Raw genomic sequence first — 24507 nt, 5'->3', positions numbered from 1 at the left:
TTCCAAAAAAGAATGAAGGAATAAAAAGAAAAACCAAGAAAAACAATAAAAACTGCCCTCCTAAAAGAACACCAGATTATTTGGCCTGCTTGTTAAAAGATTCCAAATCCCAAAATAAGACACACAATTAAAGTACCATGAAACTAAAAATAAGAAACATATAAGGTACATACATAAAAATTAAAATAAGGCAATTTATAATATAGAATCAAAGAAAATACATGAAAATAAAGCACAAAGTACAAAGGAAGCTAGACCCTACTTTCCAGGCAGAGCTGAAGCTCTGCAGCCTCTGTGGTCCAACAGCTTGGTGGCAGCGAGTGGTCTGTGTGGGGTCTGGGAATGGGCCATGGCGCTGATTGTCAGGTGCACATCTGCCTGAGATATGCACCTGCGGGGTCAGAGGTAGGGTGGGCTTTAGCGCCTCGGCCTCCAGCGGGTCGCACTGTGCTGATCCCTGAGACTCAGCGCTGATGGGAGGGATGCGGGTGGGGACGCTGGGTCCTCTTGCTCTGGGGCTGAGCATCCTGCCCCCCAGTCTGCAGGCCCACCACAGAAGAGCCACGAAGCCCCTGGGTCTCTGCCGCTTCTCTTAGAACCCTGCTTTCACTCTGCCCTCGTCCAAGTTTCTTTTGGTTTTGTTTTTTTATATCAGACTGTTGTGCCCAAGATTGCGAATATGAGAAACCACCGAGAAGTCAACATGAATGCAAACACACGAGGGTTAATTTACAAGATCGAGCTTGTGTCCAAGTATACCCGACACAGCAGAGCAGGGACTTGGACCCCAAGGTGGGTTTTTGCTTAGTTTTAAGGGCTAGTCTCGGGGACCTACAGAAGGGCTAGAGCAATTCCTCAAGTTCTGTTTACATTTTGATATGGGGCCTTCAAGGGCATTGAGCTCTGTTCTCATTCTAATAGGGCCTTCCTGTCCTTGTCCTGGGCTCAGTTTTGATTCAATTGTGGGGCTTTCTAGGACATTAAACTGTAAACAGCAAAGGTTCCACACCTGGAAGGGGGACGTCACACTCTCCCTATATGCTGAAGATGCGGTACTAGAAGCAGGAAACCCGAGAGCCTCCACCAAAACCTGTTAGAACTAAGGAGTGTGTTCAGTAAAGTCACGGGACACAAACTGACCCTACAGAACAGAGTAGCCTTGCTGTGTCCCGACAATGAGCACTCAGGAAGGAAATGAAGGATATGACTCCCTTCACCATTCTCAATTAATAATGAGACTGAACCAAAGGAGCACAAGACTTGTGCACTGAGCCATACCAGGCTCTGGGAGGCCGTCCTGGGCTCGTGGGGTTGGAGCCTCATCTTGTGAAAATGTCCGCAATTCCTGAATCCACCCTCAGATTCAATGTCATTCCTATCAAAATCATGGTGGCAGATCCTATAAATAGGAAAAAAAACCCCATAACATCCATCCGCCCCCACAAATGACCCCGGACAGCAAATCAGTATTGGAGAAGCCTGAGAGAGCGGGACGCAGCACTTTCCTATTTCAAATGATGTCACACAGACACAGGATAAAGCAGTGTAGTTCTCGGGCCCCCAGCTGGCTCCGTTGGTTAAGCATCCGACTCCTGACCTCACCTCCGGTCCTGATCTCAGGGGTTATGAGTTCTAGCCCTGGGCTGGGCCATGGACGAGGCATGGCGCCTATTTCAACAAACCAGACCCATTTTGGGTGGTCCCGGTATAAGCTGAATGAGCAAAACTGAGAGTCTAGAAGGAAATGTGCTCTGATACAAATGATTTTTTAACTTAAATTAATTTAAACCCAATTAATTAATGTATAGTGTGTTATACTTTCAGAGGAAGAATTCAGGGATTCACCAGTTGGAGATAACAGCAGTGCACGTGACAACACCTCCCCTGTTATCCCCAAACTCCAGCGGCCCTCAGTTTGTTTCCTTTCATTAAGAGTCTGTATTTCCTGCATCTGTTTTTATCATATTTGTTTTTCCTTCCCTTTACAGTTGTTATCTGCTTTGCTTCTTTAATTCCACCTATGAATGACACCACACGGTCATTCTCTTTCCCGACTGATTTATTTCACTTAACATGATCCCTCTAGTTCTATCCATGTCATTGCAAATGGCAAGATTTCCTTCTCTTTGATAGCTGAGTACCATTCCTCTCTCTATGACCATCATCTATCTCACATCCTCTTTATCCATCATCTGCCACAGGGCACCAAGACTCCTCCCACAGTGTGGCTACTGTGGACCCGGCTGCTGTGGACATTGGGTGCAGTTGTCTGACGTCTCACTGCATCTGTATCTTCGTAGTGAGCTCCAGGCCATACACCTGCTGGTCGCAGGGCGGCTCTATTTGTAACATCCTGAGGAGCCTCCACACTGTCCAGGGCGGCTGCACTAGCCCGCAGTCCCACCCACAGTGGAAGAGGGTTGAGTGAGTTTTGCAGGATGTGGTAAAAGTCTGGTCAACATTTCATTTCGTGTCCTGTGGGCTCCAATTCCTTGTCCTTAAGTATTTCTGGGGAAACCGGGTGTTGGGCTCCGTTTCAGTGAGATGTTTCCGAGCTAACAGGCCACAGCTGGAGCCTGGTTGAGGCAGGTGTGGCCTCTGCAGCACCCAACTCCTCCTGCATGGCCTCCTGCAGCACCTGAGTGTCCCGCAGGGGGCACCCGAGCCCAGGCCCCACCCAGGGGTGCGCATGCGCAGTAGTCCTCCTCTGCCTTCACTAACAGGAGCCAGCCTGTGCTGGGGAGGCCTGAGGAGGACATGGGGACGCATCCACGCTGATGAATCCCAGCCTCCTCAGGACCTGCGGGAAGTCTCAGGGGGAAATTGGGCCGCATTTCACACTGACAGGAGCCCTGGTCTCCTTAGGACCAGCCTTGAAGTTCAGGAAGATATGGGCCCACACCCACACTGCCAGGAGCCCTGGGCCACCTCAGGTCCCGTGGGGAGGCTTCAGGAAATTGTGGGCCCGCATCTACGCTGACAGGAGCCCCTGAGCCGCCCCAACCCACGGGGACACTTCAGGAAGATGTGGCACCGCTTCCACTCTGGCAGGAGCTCCCAGCCCCCTCAGGATATAAGTTGAGGCTTCTGGAAGCTAGGTACCCCATTCACGGTGACAGGACCCCCATCCTCCTCAGCACCTGCACTTTGGCTTCGGGAGGTATGGGGATGCGTCTATGCTGACAGGAGCCTACAGCCTCCTCAGGATTCGCGGTGAGTTTTCTGGGGGACGTGGGGCCATGCCCAGGCTGACAGGAGCCCCGGCCTCCTGAGGACCTGCTGTGAGGGTTCCAGAGGATGTGAGGCATAGTCCACAGTGATAGGAGAATCGGCGTCCTCAGGACCTGCTGACTATGACTCAGGAACATGTGGGGCCACGTCCGCACTCACATGAGCCTGGATTATTCAGGACCCCGTGGAGGACTCTGGAGGCGCCACTGGGGGCCACGTCCACATCAGAAGGGACTACTCACAACCATAGGGTAAGTGAATGGGTAGAATAAATGGTAGGGTCAGGGGAGGGGAGGCAGTTGGTGGTTAGGCTTAGGTTAGATGTTAGGAGTTATGATTATGCTTATGGTTACGGATTAGAGGTTAGGTGAGGCATAAGTGTAAGGGTCAGTAGTTAAGAGTTAGGATAGGGGTTAGGGTTAGGGACAGGATTTAGAGTTAGGGTTAGGGTTTAGGCTCTAGGGATTAGGGCAGGAGGTTTGGAGTTGGGGTTAGGGTTATGGTTAGAGTTAGGGTTGGGCTTAGGTTTGCATTTAAGGTTAGGGGTTAGGGTGTGAGTTAGGGTTAGGGTTAAGGGTTAGGGGTTAGAGTTAAAGAAGGGCTAGGTTTAGGGTTAGGGCGAGGGTTAGGGTTAGGGTTAGGATAGGGATTAGAGCTAGGGTTAGGGTTAGTGTTTGGTTAGGGGTTAGGTTTAGGGTCAGGTCATGGTCAGGGTATGGATTTGGAAAAGGGTAAGAGATACGGTTAGGGAGTGGGAAAGGGGTTAGGTTTAGGGTACAGGTTAGGGTACAGTTTGGGTTATGAGATAGGATTAGTATTAGAGTGTTAGGGTTAGCGTACTGGTTAAGGTTAGGAATAGGATTTGAGTACATTAAGTTAAGGTTAGGGTTGGAGGGTAGGCTTAGGGTTAGATTTAAAGTAGGGGTCAGGCTTAAGGGTTTAGGATAGGTTTAAGAGTTAGGGTGAGGGTTGGCAGGAACATTCAGTGAATGTGTTTCGGTCTTGGGGTTTGTGTTTGGCTTTTAATTAGTGATAGTTCTTGTTTAAGGGTTAGGTTAACATTAGGATTAAGTGTAGGGTTAGGGTTATGTCTGTGTATGGTTAGAGTTTGGGTCTTGGCCTGTGCCTGCCCTGGAACTCCTAGTATCTTGGGCAGTTTAGTTTTATGCACTCTATTTAGGTTTTGGGTTCAAAGATAGCCTGACTCCACCAAGTCAGTGGCCTCCCCAGAGAATCAAAATCCAGCCTTCTGCTGGGGTCAGAATAGACATGGCAGGCTTCTCCCGAGCTGAGCTAAGGAGGGGATTTGTGCCTCTAAATACTCTATTTGGATTTTCAGTTGCCTTTCTGATTTTATCTCTTGTGTGCACATGTTTCATCAATCCTACCAATTATTATTTTAAAGTTTTACTTGAATTCCTGTTTGTAAACACAGTATGATATGGTTTCAGATTTACCACATAGTGATTCAATCCTTGGATGCAACGCCTGGTACTGGTCACAGGTGCCCTCCAGTATCCCCATCCCCTGATTCCCCATTCCACCACCTTCCTTTGGTGTTGATTAGCTTATTCTCTGTGGTTAAGAGTGTGTATCTTGGTTTGCTTCTCTCATCCCCCCTCTGCCCCTTAGCCAGTTTGTTTTTTTAAAATTCACATGTGAATGCCATTGTATGGTATTTGGTATCTGTCTTTCTCTGACTGACTGAGTTCATTTGGCATAAGTCCTTTCCACTTCTCCCACGTCATTTTAAATGGCTTCATTTCATTCCTTCTGATGACCCAGTAATGTCACAGTGTGTATATTTAGCACATCGTCTCCACCCATTCTTCTGTCGATGGACATCTGGGCTGTATCCACTGATTGGCTTTTGTTGATAACACTGCTAGAAACACTGGGCTGCGTGTCCCTCTTCCAATCTACTAAACTACTTTTGTATCCTCGTGGTAAATACCTAGCTGTGCAATTTTGGAATCGTAGGGTAGCTCTATTTTTAATTTCTTTTTATTTTATTTTTATTTATGATCGTCACAGAGAGAGAGGCAGAGACGCAGGCAGAGGGAGAAGCTGGCTCCATGCACCAGGAGTCCGACGTGCGATTCGAACCTGGGTGTCCAGGATTGTGCATGGGCCAAAGGCAGGTGCCAAACAACTGTGACACCCAGGGATCCCCAACTTTTAACTTGTCGAGGACCCTCCACACTGTTTTTCACAGTGGCTGCACCTGTTCGCATGCACACCAGGAATGTAACAGGGCTCCCTCTTCTGCATAGCCTCACCAACACCTGTTGTTTCTTGTGCTGTTAATTTTAGCCATTCTGACGGCTGTCAGGTGACATCTCATTGTGGTTTGCATTTCCCTGATGATGGGTGACGCTGAGTGTCTCTCAGTGTGTCTGGTGGCCAACTGGATGTCTTGTCAGAGACAAAGTCCATTCATCTCTTCTGCCCATCTGTAGTTGGATAATTTGTATTTAGGATGCTGAGATTTATATTTGCTTTATGAATTTTGCATACTAACTGTTTATTGGATGTGTTGTTTACAAATATCTCCTCTCATTTTGTATTTTGCATTTTAGCATTGCTTGTTTCCTTCACTTTGCAGAAGGTTTTCAATTTGATGAACTCCCAATAGGATTTTTGCTTTTGTTTCGCTCGCCTCAGATGCATATCTAGAAAGAAGATCCAATGGCCAATGTCAAAGACGTTGCTGCCTATCTTTTCTTCTTTGTATGGTTTCAGGTCTCACATTTAGGTCTTTCATGCATTTTGAATTTATTTTTTATATATATGGTGTAAGAAAGTGGTCCAGTTTCATTCTTCTGCATTTGGCTGCCTGGTTTTCCCAACACCATTTGTTCTTATCCTGGGGTCAGTGTTAGGGTTTGTTGAAGAGACTGTCTTTGTGCCATTGGATATTCCTTCCTGCCTTGTGGTCGACTAATGCATCATAGAGTTACAGGTTTGTATCTTGTTTCGGCTTTCCATTCTGTTCTATTGATCTAAGCATCTCCTGTTGGGAGATTCTTGATTGATGATTCAATTTCTTTGCTGGTTATCTGCCTGTTCAAGTTTTTTATTTCTTCTTTTTCATTTTTGCTATGTTATATATTTCTAGGAATTGATCTATTTCTTCCAGGTTCGAGGTTGCTGGCATATGATTTTTCATAATGTTCTCTTATAATCGTTTGTATTTCTCTAGTGTTGGTTGTTATTTCTCTTTTCCCATTTGTGATTTTTTTGGGTCCTTTCTCAGTTTTTATATTTTTTCTTTTTTAAATATTTTATTTATGTATTCATGTGAGACACAGAAAGGCAGAGGTAAAGGCAGAGGGAAAATGAGGCTCCAGCTGGCCCTGATGTTGGACATGATTCCCCAGGACCCCGGGATCATGATCTGAGCCAAAGCAGATGCTCAACCCCTGATACACCAAGGTACCTTGCTGATTCAATTCCTTTGCAAATTATGGGTCTGCTCACATTTTCTATTTCTTCCCATTTCAGTTTTGCTCATTAGCACATTTCTAGGGATTTGTCCATTTCTTCCAGGTCCCCCAGTTTGTTAGCGTATAATCATTCATAGTATTCCCTTATAATTGTCTAATTTTTCTGGTGTTGATTGTGATCTCTTCTCTCATTTGTGATTTTATTTATTAAGTCTTTTCTCTTTTCTCGTTGATAAGGCTGGCTAGGGCTTGATCCATTTTCTTAATTATTTTGAAGAACCATCTCTTTGTTTCATTATTCCATTCTACTGCTGTGTTGTTTCTGAATTGTTTATTTCTGCTCTCACCTTTTTTTCCCCTTCTTCTGTAGTCTTTAGGCTTTTTTTGCTATTCCTTTTCCAGACTCTTTAGGTGTAGTGTTAGGTAGTGTATTGGAGACTTCTTGTTTCTTGAGGTAGGCCTGTATTGCTATTCTACTTCCCCCTTAGGACTGCCTTTTCTACATCCTAGAAGTTTGGAGAAACATGTTTTCATTTTCATTTGTTTTAAATTTCCTCTTTAATTTCCTGGTTGCTCCATTCATTCTCTAGTAGGATGTTCATAATCTTCAAGTATTTTTGGTCTGTCCAAATTTTTTCTAACTGTTGACTTCGAGTTTCATAGCGTCGTGGTCGAAAATGTACAGGGTGTGATATCAACCTTCTTCTACCTGTTGTACCTGTTGAGGGCTGATTTGTGGCCCATGATATGATCTGTTCTGGAGAATGTCCCATGTGCACTTGAAAGGAGTGTGTATTCTACTTTAGGTTGAAATGTTCAGACTATATGTGTTGAGTCCCTAGGTCCAGTGTGTCAAGGCTATTGTTCCCCTGTTGATTTAATGCATAGATGATCGGTCCATTGACGTAAGTGGGTGTTAACATCCCCTGTCATTGTATTATTATCAGTGTTTCCTGTATGTTTGTTGTTAATTGTTTTCTATATTTAGGTACTCCCATGTTGGCAGCATAAATATTTATTTGTTGGAACTTTTTTTTAAAATAAATTTATTTTTTATTGGTGTTCAATTGACCAACATACAGAATAACACCCAGTGCTCATCCCGTCAAGTGTCCCACTCATTGGCCGTCAGCCATTCACCCTCTCTTCCCGCCCTCCTCCCCTCCCAGCACCCCTAGTTCATTTCCCAGAGTTAGGAGTCTTTATGTTCTGTCTCCCTTTCTGATATTTCCCACACGTTTCTTCTCCATTCCCTTATATTCCCTTTCACTATTATTTATATTCCCCAAATGAATGAGAACATACACTGTTTGTCCTTCTTCGATTGACTTACTGCACTCAGCATAATACCCTCCAGTTCTATCCACATTGAAGCAAATGGTGGGTATTTGTCTTTTCTAATGGCTGATTAATATTCCATTCTATACATAAACCACATCTTCTTTATCCATTCATGTTTAATGGACACCAGGCTCCTTCCACAGTTTGGCCATTGTGGACATTCCTGCTATAAACATCGGGGTGCAGGTGACCCGGCATTTCATTGCATCTGAATCTTTGGGTAAATCCCCAACAGTGCAATTGCTTGATTGTAGTAAAGGTGTGTTTTTTTCTTTTTTTTTCTTTTTTTAATTTATTTATGATAGCCACACTGAGAGAGAGAGATAGAGGGGGGGTCAGAGACATAGGCAGAGTGGAAGCAGACTCCATGCACTGGGAGCCCGACGTGGGATTCAATCCCGGGTCTCCAGGATCGCGCCCTGGGCCAAAGACAGGCGGCAAACTGCTGCGCCCACCCAGGGATACCTTAGTTCTAATTTCAAGGCATTATGGTCTGAGAATATGCAGGGGACAATCCCAATCATTTGGTATCGGTTCAGACCCGATTTGTGACCCAGTATGTGGTCGATTCTGGAGAAAGTTCCATGTGCACTTGAGAAGAATGTGTATTCAGTTGAGTTTGGATGTAAAGTTCTGTAGATTTCTGTGAAATCCATCTGGTCCAGTGTATGATTTAAAGGTATCGTTTCTTTGGAGATGTTTTGCTTAGAAGACCTATCGAGGGTAGAAAGAGCTAGATTGAGGGGATCCCTGGGTGGCTCAGCGGTTTAGCGCCTGCCTTCAACCCAGGGTGTGATCCTGGAGTCCCAGGGTCGAGTCCCACATCGGGCTCCTTGCGTGGAGCCTGCTTCTCCCTCTGCCTGTGTCTCTGCCTCTCTCTCTCTCTGTGTCTATCATGAAGAAATAAAATCTTTTAAAAAAAGAGCTAGATTGAAGTAAGCAAGTGTATTATTATCTAAGTATTTCTTCGCTTTGGCTATTAATTGGTTTAAATATTTGGCAGCTCCCACATTCGGGGCATTTATATTGAGGATTGTTAAGTCCTCTTATTGGATAGATCGTTTAAGTATGATTTAGTGTCCCTCTTCATCTTTCACTACAGTCTTCGGGGTAAATTTTAGATTATCTGGTATAAGAATGGCTACCCCAGCTCTCTTTTGAGGACCCTTTGAATGGTAAATTTTTCTCCAACATTTCATTTTCAGGTTGTAGGTGTCCTTCTGTCTAATATGAGTCTCTTGTAGACAGCAAATAGATGGGTCCTGCTTTTTTATCCAGTCTGAAACCCTACGCCTTTTGATGGGGTCATTAAGCCTGTTCACGTTCAGAGTTACTATCGACAGATATGAGTTTAGTGTCATCATGATATCTTTTCAGCTCTTGTTTTGTGGATTGTTCCACTGAACTTCTTCTTAAAGGGGAATTTTAAGAGTCCCCCATAAAATTTCTTGCAGAGCTGGTTTGGAGGTCACATATTCTTTCAGTTCCTGCCTGTCTTGGAAGCTCTTTATCTCTCCTTCCATTTTGAATGAGAGCCTTGCTGGATAAAGTATTCTTGGTTGCATGTTCTTCTCATGGAGGACCCTGAATATATCCCGCCAGCCCTTTCTGGGCTGCCAGGTCACTGTGGAGAGGTCTGCTGTTACCCTAATGCTCCTCCCCATAAAGGTCAGGATTTTCTTGTCTCTTGCTGCTTAAAGATCTTCTCTTTATCTTTGGAATTTGCAAGCTTCACGATTAAATGTCGAGGTGTTGGACAGTTTTTATTGATTTTAGAGGGGATCTCTCTATTTCCTGGATCTGAATGCCTGTTTCCCTTCCCAGATTAGGAAAGTTTTCAGCTATGATTTGTTCAAATACATATTCTGGCCCTCTGTCCATTTTGGCACCCTCGGTAACCCCAATTCCACGTAGGGTTTTCTTCCTCAGACTGTCGTTTATTTCCCTTAATCTGTCTTCCTTGTCGTTTAATTGTCTGTCTCTTTTTTCCTCAGTTTCTCTCTTTGCCATTAACTTGTGTTCTATGTCACTCATTCGTTCTTCCAACTCGTTATCCCTCGTCATTAGGACTTCTAGTTTGGATTGCATCTCATTCAATTGATTTTTAATTTCGGCCTGATTGGATCTAAATTCTGCAGTCCTGAAGTCTCTTGAGTCCTTTATGCTTTTTTCTAGAGCCACCAGTAGCTGGATTATAGTGCTTCTGAATTTGCTTTCTGACATTGAATTGTAATCCAGATTTTGTAAGTCTGTGGGAGAGACGACTGTTTCTGATTCTTTCTTTTGAGGTGAGGTTTTCCTTCGAGTCATTTTGCTGAGTGATGAGTGGCGAAAACAAATTGTATTGGGAAAAGGAGAAAAAGAGAGGAGAGAAGGAAGGAAAGAAAAGAGAAAAACGAAAAAGAATAAAGGAAGAAAGAAGGAAAAAAGAGAATAAAAAGAGAAAGAAAAAGAAAGAAAGGGGGGAAGTGGAGGGCGAAGCAATCATAAATAAAAACAACATGGGGGTTATCTTCTGATTCTGTATACTTTAAGTTCCTTGACTTCCCCTGGAACTTGTCCGTCTAGCCGGTCTTCTGGGGTAGGGGCCTGTTGTGCTGATTTTCAGGAGTTAGCACGTGGGGGAGCTGCTCTGTCCCCTGCCTGGTGCAGGGCTCGGTGGGGGTAGTTTACCCCGTGAGGCCCCAGGAGGAACAACCCCAGTGTCAGCGACCAGCTCTGGAATCCTGTATTCAGCCCCTGCAGTAACACAGGAGCAGTCCATCTGCAGGCCCTGGAGGCTCTGGGGCTGGGCCGCTGATCTGCTCAGCTCTGGACAGGAACGTCCTTGGTGTCCTAGGCCCTCTGGGCCTCTGCCTGTCCTGGGGGAGACCGAATCCTGGGCTGTTTCCCGGTGCCCTGTGCTCCGGGGCCTGCACTGTTGGATTCTCGCTCCCGGCTGTACAGCCACCTCACTGTGGAGCCACCGCCCGAGCTCCTCCAAGTTGCTCCCAGAGCTCCACATCCCACTCTGAATGGAGCCTCTTCCGTTGCAGGAGGCGCCGCTGCCAAGCTGCTCCTGGGCCGTGCAAACACCTCTGTGCAGAGCCACCACTTGAGCCCCTCAGAGCTGCTCCCCAGTCAATGGATGTGCCCTGCAGCCCTTAGGGAGCTCGCTGCACTCTCCTGGGAGTGCATGTTTCTATTAGTGTCCCAGGGTGCCCTAGGGCATCCCCGCCTTCCTGGGGTCCTGCTCTGACTCCTTGAAGGGGCCATTCTGCCCTGGAAGATTGGTGAAGCTCCTCCTTCTCCCAGGACAGAGCTCTTCTGCCCTGTGAGCACTGGCCCCGGCCATAGCCAGGCTCCTCACAGGGCCCCTCACCCTTGGATGCCTTTTGTTTCTTTATTTCTTTTTCCCGTCTTCCTACCTTTATAGAATCACGAACTTTTCCACTGTAGCATTCAAACTGGTCTCTGTTTAAATCTCAGGCTGAATTCATAGATTTTCAGGATGATTTGATTGTTATCTAGGTAATTTCGTGGGGACAGGTGATTTGGGGACCCTACACTTCTGCCATCTTGCCCCTCCACCTTTGCTACATCCCAGAGGTTTAGAGAAACATGTTTTCATTTTCATTTGTTTTAAATTTCCTTGTTAATTTCCTGGTTGCTCCATTCATTCTCTAGTAGGATGTTCATAATCTCCACGTATTTTTGGTCTGTCCAATTTTTTTTCTAACTGTCGACTTCAAGTTACATAGCGTCGTGTTCTGAAAATGTACATGATGTGATATCAACCTTCTTGTACCTGTTGTACCTGTTGAGGGCTGATTTGTGGGCCATGATATGATCTGTTCTGGAGAATGTCCCATGTGCACTTGAAAGGAGTGTGTATTCTGCTTTAGGATGAAATGTTCAGACTATATCTGTTGAGTCCCTGTGGTCCAGTTTGTCAAGGCTATTGTTCCCCTGTTGATTTTCTGCGTAGACGATTGGTCCATTGAAATAAGTGGGTGTAAAAATCCCCTTTCATTGTATTATTATCATTGAGTTCCTGTACGTTTGTTGTTAATTGTTTTCTATATTTAGGTACTGCCATGTTGGCAGCATAAATATTTAGTTGTTTGATCTTGATAGAGAGTCTTTTTAATTATGAAATAATGCCCTTCTTCATCTCTTCTTACACTATTTGTTCTTTCTTTTTAGAAATTTAAATATTTTATTTATTTATTCGTGAGAGATACACAGAGGAGCAGAGGAAGAAACATAGCAGAGTGAGAGGCAGACTCCCCTAAGGGAGGCCGATGACAACTTGATCCTGGATCCCAGGATCACACCCTGAGCCGAAGGCAGATGCTCAAACACTGAGCCAACACGTGTCCCCCAGGGTTTGGTTTCAAATCTCGTTTGTCTGATATAAGTATGGGTCCTCCACCTTTCTTTTGATATCCATTAGCGTGATAGATGATTTTCCATCCCCTGACTTTCAATCTGTTGGTGTCTATAGGTCTAAGGTGAGCATCTTGTAGTCAGCGTACAGATGGATGTTGTTTTTTTAATAATAATTTTATTTATCAGAGAGACAGAGAGAGAGAGAGAGGCAGAAAATTATGCAGAGAAAGAAGCAGGCTCCCCACCAGGAGCCCAATATGGGACTCAATCCCAGACTCCAGGATCACACCCTGAGTTAAAGGCAGAGGCTCAACCCCTGAGCCACCCAGGCATCCCGGATCCTGATTCTTAACTACTCCATACCCTATATCTTTTTTTTAAAGATTTATTTATTTATTTATTCATGATAGTCACACAGAGGGAGACAGAGAGGCAGAGACACAGGCAGAAGGAGAAGCAGGCTCCATGCACCAGGAGCCCGATGTGGGACTCAATCCAGGGTCTCCAGGATCACGCCCTGGGCCAATGGCAGGCGCCAAACCCCTGTGCCACCCAGGGATCCCACCCTATATCTTTTTATTGGAGCATTTAGTCCATCATCATTCAGAGTGACTATTCAAAGATATGAACTTTGTGCCTCTGTGTTACCGGAAGAGTTGGTATTTCTGGTGACGTTCTCTGGTACTTTCTAGTATTTGTTGCTTTTGGTCTCTTTTTTCCCCCACTAGAAGAGTCCCTCTTAAAATTCCTTACTGGACTGGTTAAGTGGTCATGAACTCCTTTATATGTTGCCTGTCTGGGAAAATCTTTATCTCTCCTGAATGACACCCTTGCTGAAGAAATAATTCATACAAATTGGATGGCAATAAAAAGAAATTTAAAAACATAAAGTAAATTCTGCTAATATAATTGAGGAAAATGTATTTAGGATGAAAACCAGAAGCAGAAAGAGAGGAGGATGGATTTCACCCTCCGTAGCCTTCACAGGGACCTGGTTTCCTTTCCTAGGAGTGGCCCCCCCTCAGGATGATGCTTCCTGCTCCTCTGCCCTCCTTGTTGGAACACAGCAGGCACAGCTCCAGCACCTCTACAGTCGTGGTTTATAGCGTTTTCCATGTATCCTATTGGGGACCACAGCATTGTGTATGTAACCATCTGGCTACTGTCTGACAACATTGGGGGGATTCCGACTTTTGTTGCTTTTGAGGTGTGTGTGTCTCTATCACATGCAGCTCCTGTGCAGCAATCGGATCCTCTGGCTGGGTCACCAAAAAACCCCGAAATGGTTGGCACAAAATCATTTCTGGTCCTGTCTCTGGGCAGTTAGCTGGGCTCTCCTGGCAGTGCCGGGGCTCGCTTGTGCAGTGACTTTCAGCTGGAGGGTCAGCTGAGCTTGAAGTTCCAGCTCGGCCACATTCCCATGTCCGGCAGTGGGTCTGGCCACTCCTAGAAGGCACGTGGGGACTTCAGCTGTGTGTGCCTGGTGGCGCCCCTGCACGGGCTTGTTGGGGCCAAGGTGGTGCCCCCTCCTCTCTCTGGGGGTCTCTACACGCTCCGTGCACAGAGTTCTGGGAGACACAGAAACGGGCTGGCTGTGCATTTTCGCACCACAACACTTTATTGACTTTCTACAGCAGCGGGCTCAGAGCCGTGGTTGTGTGTCTTCCCCTGGGGAGGGAGACCTTTCTGTCCTTTAAGGGGAGGGCAAGAATCACACAGGGTGGGGGGGCAGGTGCTGGAGTCCCCCAGCTGGGAGCATGTGTGGACTCCGGGTGGGGGCGAGTGTCCTGAGGTTTCAGCCTGAGTGATGGTACTGAGGACATCAGAGCTGACCTGAACCTGCAACTCATGGGCTCCTGTGCCGGGTCCCTGAAGGGCAGCTGGATCCCGGCCTTGGAGCCTCTTTGGGCCCCAGCACTTGGAGGAGCCTGCCTCCTGGTGTGGGTGTGGGTGGGGCCCACCAGCTTGCCCCTCCTCTCCCCACACTGGGGTGTCCCAGGATCCCCAGGGCTTCCCTAGATCAGCGACCTGGATCTGTGGGGCACGCCCAGGGCCCTGCAGGCCACATCCAGCTGTGAGAGGGCTTGCTCAGCCTGGGGCCAGAATCCAGGGCTGGCCAGGGCCATGGGGACCTGATTCCATTAGTCTTTGTGTTGAGACTGGTGGGGGCTCAAGTCAACCCAGCCCCCACAGAGCCTGGGCCCAATCAGCCCAGGTACCTCTGGTTTAGGGCCTGGTGTCCTGTGCAGGGTGTCCTGCCCTCTAGGAGTGACAGTGGGTGGAGGCAGGGCACAGTGGTTCCTCTGATTCACTCACCTGCTCACACACTGTCAGGGGCTCCCTGCCGTCCCTCCTCCCTGCAACCCCTGGGTACTCTATGGGACACCCGGGATTCTGATGGGAGCAGGGTATCCAGAGAACCCCGGGGAGGCTGATCATGTCCCACAGGGGGTAGCTAGATTGGGTCCTTGCTCGGGGCCGATGGTGTGGTGGTGGATGGTGTGGGGGCATGGGTATGATGGTAGTGGAATGTGGGGAATGGTGTAGGGGGGATGTTGGGGTATACTGTGGTTGGGTATTGTGTGAGGCTGTGTGTGTTTGAGGGGGATGGGGTAGGGGCGATGCCATGGGGGATGATGAGGTAGGGGGATGGTGTGGGTCTGGGGAATGGGGGGATGGCGTGGGGGGCCGGCAGACAAAGGGCATCCTCTTTCTCTAAGATGTACACAGAGACGTCTACAAATAAAGGTGACCCCATTCTGGGGTTTGTTGTAACACCTGCCCCTGTGGACCCATGTGGTGAGTGCAAGGCCCTGGCTGTACCAGGGGCATTATCTGGGGGTCATCATAATATGTATGTTTTCAAATTGCAAATTGTCTCAAATTAAATGCACAGAATTTAGAAATATATAAAACACTGAGAGTGGGTGTCACTCTGAACCGTCTGACCCTCATGGGATCAATGTGTGTCCTGCTCCAGCCGCGGACATGCCGCACGGCCCCCAGGTCCGGTTCCTACCCCCCATGTCTGCCACCCCATCCCCTGCTTCTCAGGGGGCCGTCCCTCTCCCCTTTGGTGTTCAGCTCCCATGGGAACCTCTGGAGGCCCCATCCTTGTGGCTTCCTCATCCCTGAGGCCCCGGGGGGGTGGTGTGGTCATCCCCATCACCCTACCATGGAGCCATGTGTTGTTGGCTGCTATTGCTCCCCCTGGCCTCAGAGGCCCCGTTTACCTTACCCAAAAGCCTCCGAGGCCCGGAAGCCCCCTGGCCCAGCAGCCTCACCCGTCCGCCTAGCAGTCCTAAAACATGATGTGGTTGCTGAACTTCCTGATGACGTCCAGGTCTACCTGCGTGATGTCCCTGGAGGAGACCAGGGCATCCTGCTTCATTTCCTGTGGGAAAACCGGGGAGGAGGAGCAGGCGTCAGGAACAGAGACCCGACCTGTCACAAGGTGCCGTGCTGGGCAGGGAGCCCTGGGGCCACCATGGTAGTGTGTCCGGCCGAAACCTCTTTCCTTCCTCTGGGAGGCCAGGGAAGGCGGGAGTGCCCACCGTGCCCGTGGGACCTGTGTGACGGCCTGTGCCCAGCTGTTGTAGGCAGGGAGGTGACTGAGTTTCACCCTGGGTGGGAGGGGATAGGGTTTCAGTCAAGGTGGGAGGGGACATGGGGTGTTGTGCGAAGATTGCGAATCCGAGAAACCACTAAGGAGCTGACACCAATGCAAACACACAAGGGTTGATTTCCAAACTCGAGCTTGCGACCAAGTACACCCAACACAGCGGAGCAGGGACTTGGACCCCGAGGTGGGTTTTAACTTAGTTTTAAGGACTTGTCTCGGGGTCCTCCAAAAGGGCTGGAGCAATTCCTCAAGTTCTGTTTACATTTTGATATGGGGCCTTCAAGGGTATTAAGCTCTGCTCTCATTCTAATAGGCACTTCCAACCCTTGGCATGGGCTCGGTTTCATTCTGTTGTGGGGCTTTCAAAGACATTAAGCTGTAAACTTTGTTTTTTTCCTGTAACTGAAATAATGTAAATTTCAGCTCTTCTTCACAGGGGCCTGGGATGGCTGGACTTGTACGAACACTGAACTTAAAGTAGAAAGGCCTTCATTTTCTCGGCCTCTTTGCATTCCATCCCATCCTATCTAGCTCTTTCCCCCTTCCCCGGAGCTCCTAAGAGAGCAAATGACCTCAGCTTGGCAGCGTGTGTTGGGGGACAGGCCCAGGGATTTGGGATCAGGAAGACCTGGCTCGTGGGCGTCCCAGCTGTGCAGCGGGATTCCATGCTGCAGACTCTTATTCCCTAAGGCTATCTAGACAACTGACTTTGTACATAGAAAAGCTCTCCTTTATCTTTAAAAGATGAAGAGCGAGTCAAAGTGTTTTTACTCTGGCCATCTAATTGCTCAGATTCCAATCTGAGACATATTTCCTGTTAATAAGGATAATTTACTATCCGTAGTACTATGGTTAAAATATTCTGACACAAGTAATTCAGAGGGATGAGGGTTTCTCATCTCTTTCTTCACAGCTCAGTCACTCCTCAGGAAATGCATCTTTATGGATTTGGAAAGAACTGAGAGTCATTATTACCAATGGTCCGATTATTTTGTGAAGGATTCTTCCCTGAGATTCTTCCCCTGTTTCAACTGACACTGAAACACTGTGAACTCTTTTGAAGACAAATGTCAAGGAAATAAATGTTATGCATTGATAATTTTAAATGCACTTGCAATATGGTGTCTATTATACTAGAAGTATTTTTATCTTATTTTTGCTATTTATTATCTGTTCCTGCTTTTCAGGTTGAGGAGGCATTATACGTGTTCATAAGTGTCTTTCTTTCCTTCTGATCTAAAATTCTTACTTTGTTTCCATCAAAGGAACTCTTTAAGAATAAGGCAAAAGTTAATTCAACGATTCTTAAAATGTCTTCACACTTGGAGCCTGATTCATTTAAGTCGATTTTCATAATAAATCTTATTAATTAGGAAAAAAACAAAGATTTATAGAGAAATTGAGAAGATACTACAGTGCATTCACATGCACTTGCTCTCAATTTCTCCAATTATTGATATCTTATATTACTACGGTACAAATATTAGCTAAGGAATCAAATTTAAAATAGTCGCATTAACCAAAGACCATAGTTTATTCAGATTTCCTTAGTTTTTGCCAAGTTACCATCCCTCATATCACATTCCATTTGTCCTCCTGTTTTCTTAGGCTCCTCTAGATTGTGACAGTCTTTCAGCCTTTCCTTGTTGTTGTTGCACTGGAACACTTTGAGAAGTAGAGTATTTTGTAAACTTTCCCTCAGTTGGGACATGTCTGTCATTTATCTCATAATTGAACTGTTTTGTGGATTATATACAGAGATATACTGCCATTTTTATTATATCATATAAGGGATAGATACTAACATGATTTAGCAGTCTTGGTATCGATCTCGTCACCTTGCTGTGGTAGTGTTTGTCAGCTTTCTCCACAGTAAACTGATTCTTTATTATTATTATTAATTATTATTTTTATTATTATTATATTATCAATATTATTTTAACTTTTTCATATTATATTTTGTAGAAGGAAGTTACTATGTGTATTCCACACTTAAGAGTGGGAAGCTATGCTCATGAACTTGACGGTGCAATGTCTGCACAAATTGTTTAAAATTCTTCTACATGGGAGATTTCTCTTCCTTGTGGGTTTGTTTCTTCTGCAAAGATGTTTTTTATTTATTTGAGAGAGAGAGGAGAGAAAAAGCATGAGTGAGAGGGGCAGAGGGAGAGGGAAAAGCATGTTCCTTTCTGAACAGGGAGCCTGCCTTGTGACCTGGATCATGATCTGAGTTTAATGCAGAAGCTTAACTAACTGAGCCACACAGGTGCCACTCTTTCTTTCTTTCTTTCTTTCTTTCTTTCTTTCTTTCTTTCTTTCTTTCTTTCTTTCTTTCTTTCTTGTTTTTTATAATAATTTTATTCTTGAATTGGTGTTCAATTTGCCAACCTACAGAAAAACACCCAGTGCTCATCCCGTCAAGTGCCCCCCTCAGTGCCCATCACACATTCACCCCCACCGCCCGCCCTCCTCCCCTTCCATCACCCTTAGTTTGTTTCCCAGAGTTAGAAGTCTTTACATTCTGTCTCCCTTTCTGATATTTCCCACACATTTCTTCTCCATTCCCTTATATTCCCTTTCACTATTATCTATATTCCCCAAATGAATGAGAACATACAATGTTTGTCCTTCTCTGATTGACTTACTTCACTCAGCATAATACCTTCCAGTTACATCCACGTTGAAGCAAATGGTGGTTATTTGTCGTTTCTAATGTCTGAGCAAGGCCCACCTTTTCTCTCTCTTCATCTTCTGAGTCTCCTATGGTATGAATGTTACTGTTTTAATAAGTGACTGACTTCCCTACTTCTGTGTCTGTGGTCCAGAACCTTTCTTGTTTTTAAGGCTTCCACTTGGAACTGCATCTCAGTTATAGCATTTGTAACATTGGCCTGACTAGATTTTAGTTGTTTTACTTCTACAGTAAGGGATTCTCTAGTTTTCTTCTGTGCTCTTTTTCTAGCCCAGATGCTATCTTTATAATCATTGTTTTAAACTGTAGTTAGACATCATATATGTGTATTGATGAACTTCCTGGCTGTGAGTAGAACCTCATGTTATTTTATGGAGGTGAATTTCTCCATCTCATTATTTCTTCCAGAAAAGAAAGAAGGAAGAAAAAGAAAAAACAAGAAAAACAATAACAACTTCCCTCCCCCCCACAAAAAAACCAATAGATTATTTTGGCCTGCTTGTTAAAAGATTCTAAATCCCAAAATAGAAACAATTAAGGTGGTCCGTGGGTCGCGCAGCGGTTTATCGCCTGCCTTTGGCCCAGGGCATGATCCTGTAGACTCTGGATCGAATCCCACGTCGGGCTCCCAGTGCATGGAGCCTGCTTCTCCCTCTGCCTGTGTCTCTGCCTCTCTCTCTCTCTCTCTCTTTTTCTCTCTGTTTGTGACTATCATAAATAAATTGAAAAAAATTTAAAAAAAACACAATGAAGTACCATGAAAGTAAAAATTAGAAATATCTAAGGTACATACATAAAAATTAAAATAAGGCAATTAATAAAAAAAAGTCAAAGAAAATGATTGAAAATAGAGCACAAAGTACAAAGGAATCTAGACCCTACTTTCCAGGCAGAGCTGAAGCTCTGCAGCCTCTGTGGTCCGACAACTTAGTGGCAGCGAATGGTCTGTGTGGGTGTGTGGATGGGCCGTGGTGTTGATTGTCAGGTGCACATCTCCCTGGGAGTTGCACCTGCGGGGGCAGAGGCGTGGTGGGCATCAGCGTCTCTGGGCTCCAGCGGGCAGTGCTGTGCTGCTCCCTGAGACCCGGCCCTGATGGGTGGGATGCGGGTGGGGACGCTGGGTCCTCTGGCTCTGGGGCTGAGCATCCCGCCCCCCAGTCTGCTGGGGCCTCCACAGAAGAGCCCCCAAGCCCCCGGGTCTCCGCCTCTTTTCTCAGAACCCTGCATTCACTCGACTTGTGTCCGAGCTTCTTTTGTTTTTGTTTTTGTTTTTTATCTCAGACTGTTGAGCCCAAGATTGCGAATCCAAGAAACCATCAGAAGCCAACACTGATGCAAACACACGAGGGTTTATTTACAAGCTCGAGCTTGTGTCCAAGTATACCCGACAGAGTGGAGCAGGGACTTGGACCCCCAGGTGGGTTTTAGCTTAGTTTTAAGAGCTGGTCTCGGGGAACTCCCGAAGGGTGGATCAATTACTAAAGTTCTGTTTACATTTTGATATGGGGCCTTCAAGGGCATTGAGAGCTGTTCTAATAGGGCCTTCCTGCCCTTGGCCTGGGCTCAGTATTTATTCTACTGTTGGGCTTGCTGTGTCCTGACAATGAGCACTCAGGAAGGAAATGACGGACATGACTCCCTTCTCAGGAGCATCACAGAGAATAAATAATGAGACTGAACCAAAGGAGCACAAGACTTGTGCACTGAGCCATTCCAGGCTCTGGGAGGCCGTCCTGGGCTCGTGGGTTGGGAGCCTCATCTTGTGAAAATGTCCGCAGTTCCTGAAGCCACCCTCAATTTCAATGTCATTCCTGTCAAATCATGGTGGCAGATCCTATAAATAGGAAAAAAAAAAAACCCTGTGACATCCATCCGCCCCCACAAATGACCCCGGACAGCAAATCAGTATTGGAGAAGCAGGACAGAGCGGGACGCAGCACTTTCCTATTTCAAACGATGTCACAGAGACACAGGATAAAGCAGTGTTGTCCTCGGGATCCCACCTGGCTCTGTAAGTTAAGCATTCGGCTCCTGACCTCACCTCCGGTCCTGATCACAGGGTCGTGAGTTCTAACCTTGGGCTGGTCCATGGATGAGGCCTGACGCCTACTTAAGCAAACCAGACCCACGAGGGTTGGTCCCAGCATAAGCTGAAGGAGCAGAACAGAGTGTCCAGAAGGAAACGTGCTCTGATACAACTGATTTTTTAAAATTAATTTAATCTAAACCAAATTAATTAACATATAGTGTATTATACTTTCAGAGGAAGAATTCAGGGATTCACCAGTTGGATATAACCGCAGTGGTCGTGACATCATGTGCCCTCCTTCATGCTGGTCCCCTGTTATCCCCTCCCCCGTCCCCTCCCCTGCAGCAACACTCAGTTTGTTTCCTATAATTAAGAGTCTGTATTTCCTGCATCTGTGTTCATCTTATTTGTTTATCCTTCCCTTCACAGATGTTCTGCTTTGCTTCTTTAATTCCACCTATGAATGACACCACAGGGTCATTCTGTTTTCCGAATGACCTATTTCACTTAGGATGATCCCTCTAGTTCTATGCATGACATTGCAAATGGCAAGATTTCCTTCTCTTTGATAGCTGAGTACCATTCCTCTTTCTATGACCATCATCTATCTCCCATCCTCTTTATCCCTCATCTGCCACAGGGCACCGAGGCTCCTCCCACAGTGTGGCAATGTGGACCCCGCTGCTGTGGACATTGGGGTGCAGTTGTCCCACGTCTCACTGCATCTGTATCTTCGGAGTGAGCTCCAGGCCGTACACCTGCTGGTCGCAGGGCGGCTCTATTTGCAACTTCCTGAGGAGCCTCCACACTATTTCCAGGGTGCCTGCAGCAGCCCACGGTCCCGCCCACAGTGGAAGAGGGTTGAGTGAGTTTTACAGGACGTGGTAAAAGTCTGGTCCACATTTCATTTCGCGTCCTTTGGGCTCCAATTCTTTCTCCTTAAGTATTTTTGGGGAAGCCGGGTGTTGGGCTCTTTTTCAGGCAGATGTTTCTGAAGATAACAGGCCACAGCTAGAGCCTGGAAGGAGGCAGAGGTTGGCCCAGAGACGGGCACGCTGCCTCCTGCACAGCCTCCTGTAGCGACTGAGCATCCCGCAGTGGGTGCCCGAGCCCAGGCACCGCCCAGGGGGCACGCATGCACAGTAGGCCTCCTTTGCCTGCACTAACAGGAGCCAGCCTGTGCTGGGGAGGCCTGAGGAAGACGTGGGGACACATCCACGTGGATGAGCCACAGCCTCCTCAGAAACTACGCAGAGTCTTCAGGGGGATATTGGGCAGCGTTCATGATGACAGGAGCCTCAGTCTCTTCAGGACACACGGTGAGGCTTCAGGAAGATGTGAGACAACATCCACCCTGACAAGAGACCCTGGGCCGCTTCCGGCCCTGCGGGGAGGCTTCAGGAAATTGTGGGCCCGCACCCACCCTGACAGGAGCCCCTGGGCTGCCTCAGGACCCGCAGGGAGGCTTCAGTAAGATGTGGGCCTGCATCCACGCTGACAGGAGCCCCTGGGCCACCTGAGGACATGCCTGGAGGCTTCTGAAAGATGTGGCGCTGTGTCCACTCTGGCAGGAGCTAACTGGCTCCTCAGGACATAAGTTGAGGCTTCTGGAAGCTGGGGGCAGCATCTAAAGTGACAGGAGCCCCAGCCATTCAGAACCTGCGGTGTCGCTTTGGGAGGACGTGGGGCCACGTCCACACAACAGACGCTGATGTCCTCAGGACACCCGGTGTAGTCTTCAGGAAATATGGGGATGCGTCCATGCAGAAAGAAGACCCCAGCCTTGTCAGAGCCTGTGGTGAGGCCTAAGGAAGATGTGGATGCTGAATCCACACTGACAGGAGTCTCCAGCCTCCTCAGGACACACTGTGAAGGATCAGGATGATTTGGGGCCACGTCCGTGCTGACAGGAGCTCCCAAGCTCCTCAAGTCTTATGGTGAGGCTGAGGAAAATGTGGGGCCATGTCCTCCTCAGGACCTGCACTTTGGCTTCGGGACACATGAGGCTGCGTCTAGGCTGACAGGAACCCACAGCCTCCTCAGGACCCACTGTGAGTTTTCTGGGGGACGTGGGTCCGTGTCCAGGCTGACAAGAGCCTCCAGCATCCTGAGAACCTGCTGTGAGGCTTCCAGAGTATGTGACGCATAATCCAGGTTGACAGGAGACCCGGGTCCTCAGGACCCGCTGACTATGACTCAGGAACACGTGGGGCCACGTCCCCACTCACAGGAGCCCGGCTTCCTCAGGACCCCCTGGAGGACTCTGGAGGCGCCGTTGGGGGCCATGTCCATGTCAGAAGGGACTCCTCAGAACCCTGGGTAAGTGAATGGGTAGAATGAATGGTAAGACAGGGGAGGGGAGGCAGTTGGTGGTTAGTCTTAGGTTAGATGTTAGGGGTTAGTGATTATGCTTATGGTTATGGATTAAAGGTTAGGGTGAGGGATAAGGGTAAGGTTCAGTTGTTAGGAGTTAGGATCGGGGTTTGGATTAGGGACAGGAGTTAGAGTTAGGGTTAGGGTTTAGACTTTAGGGATTAGGGCAGGAGGTTACGAGTTGGGGTTTGGGTTATGGTTAGAGTTAGGTTTAGGCTAGGTTTGCAGTTGGGGTTAGGGGTTAGGTTTAGGGTTTAGAGTTAAAGTTAGGGCTAGGTTTAGGGTTAGGGCGAGGGTTAGTTTTAGGATAGGGGTTAGGGCTAGGGTTAAGGTTAGTGTTTGATTAGGGGTTATGGTTAGGGTTAGGTCAGGGTCAGGGCATGGTTTTGGAAAAGGGTAAGAGAGGGTTAGGCAGTGGGTTAGGGATTTCTTTTAGGATAGGTTTAGGGTACACTTTGGGATATGAGATAGGATTAGTATTAGAGGGTTAGGGTTAGGGTACAGGTTAAGGTTAGGAATAGGATTTGAGTACATTAAGATAAGGTTAGGGTTAGAGGTTAGGGTTAGGGTTAGATTTAAGGTAAGGGTCAGGGTTAAGGGTTTAGAATAGGTTTAGGAGTTAGGGTGAGGGTTGGCAGGGAGGTTCAGTGAATGTGTTTCGGTCTTGGGGTTTGGGTTTGGTTTTTGATTAGTGATAGTTCTTGTTGAAGGATTATGTTAACATTAGACTTAAGTGGAGGGTTAGGCTTATGTCTGTGTATGGTTAGAGTTTGTGTCTTGGCATGTGCCTGCACTGGGACTCCTAGCATCTTGGGCAGTTTAGTTTTATGCACTCTATTTAGGTTTTGGGTTCAAAGATAGCCTGACTCCACCAAGTCAGTGGTCTCCCCAGAGAATCAAAATCCATGCTTCTGCTGGGGTGAGAATAGGCATGGCAGGATTCTCCTGAGCTGAGCTAAGGAGGGGATTTGTGGCTCTAAAGACTCTTTGTTTGGATTTTCAGTTGCCTTTCTGACTTTATCTCTTGTGTGCACATGTTTCCTCTATACTCCCAATTATTATTTTAAAGATTTATTTGAATTCCTCTTTATAAACACAGTATGATGTAGTTTCAGGTTTACACATAGTGATTCAACCCTTGAATCCAACGCCTGGTTCTGGTCAGAGGTGACCTCCACTATCCCCATCCCCTGATTCCCCATCTCCCCTCCTTCCTCTGGTATTTATTAGTTTATTCACTGTGGTTAAAATGTGTTTCTTGGTTTGCATCTCTCATCCCTCCCTTGGCCCCTTTGCCAGTTTGTTTGGTTTCTTAAAATTCACATGTGAATGCAATTGTATGGTATTTGGTATCTGTCTTTCTCTGACTGACTGAGTTCATTTAGCATAGGTCCCTTCCACT

The 24507-nt window shown here is 46.9% G+C and overlaps 1 long non-coding RNA gene across 1 annotated transcript in view; it reads left to right on the top strand.

Moving 5' to 3' along the window:
* Nucleotides 1–2750: 2750 nt before the first annotated feature.
* Nucleotides 2751–24507, top strand: part of LOC140613219 (uncharacterized) — a 46666-nt gene continuing 24909 nt past the window's right edge. The window contains exons 1-2 of the long non-coding RNA XR_012014397.1: nt 2751–3482; nt 19985–23051. This is a non-coding gene — a long non-coding RNA (uncharacterized lncRNA). The remainder of the gene's footprint in view (nt 3483–19984; nt 23052–24507) is intronic.

This window comes from Canis lupus, chromosome 21 (genome assembly GCF_048164855.1).
Source record: "Canis lupus baileyi chromosome 21, mCanLup2.hap1, whole genome shotgun sequence".
Taxonomy (NCBI): domain Eukaryota; kingdom Metazoa; phylum Chordata; class Mammalia; order Carnivora; family Canidae; genus Canis; species Canis lupus.
The sequence above is the reverse complement of the archived record's forward strand: the minus strand, read 5'-3'. Positions and strand labels throughout refer to the sequence as shown.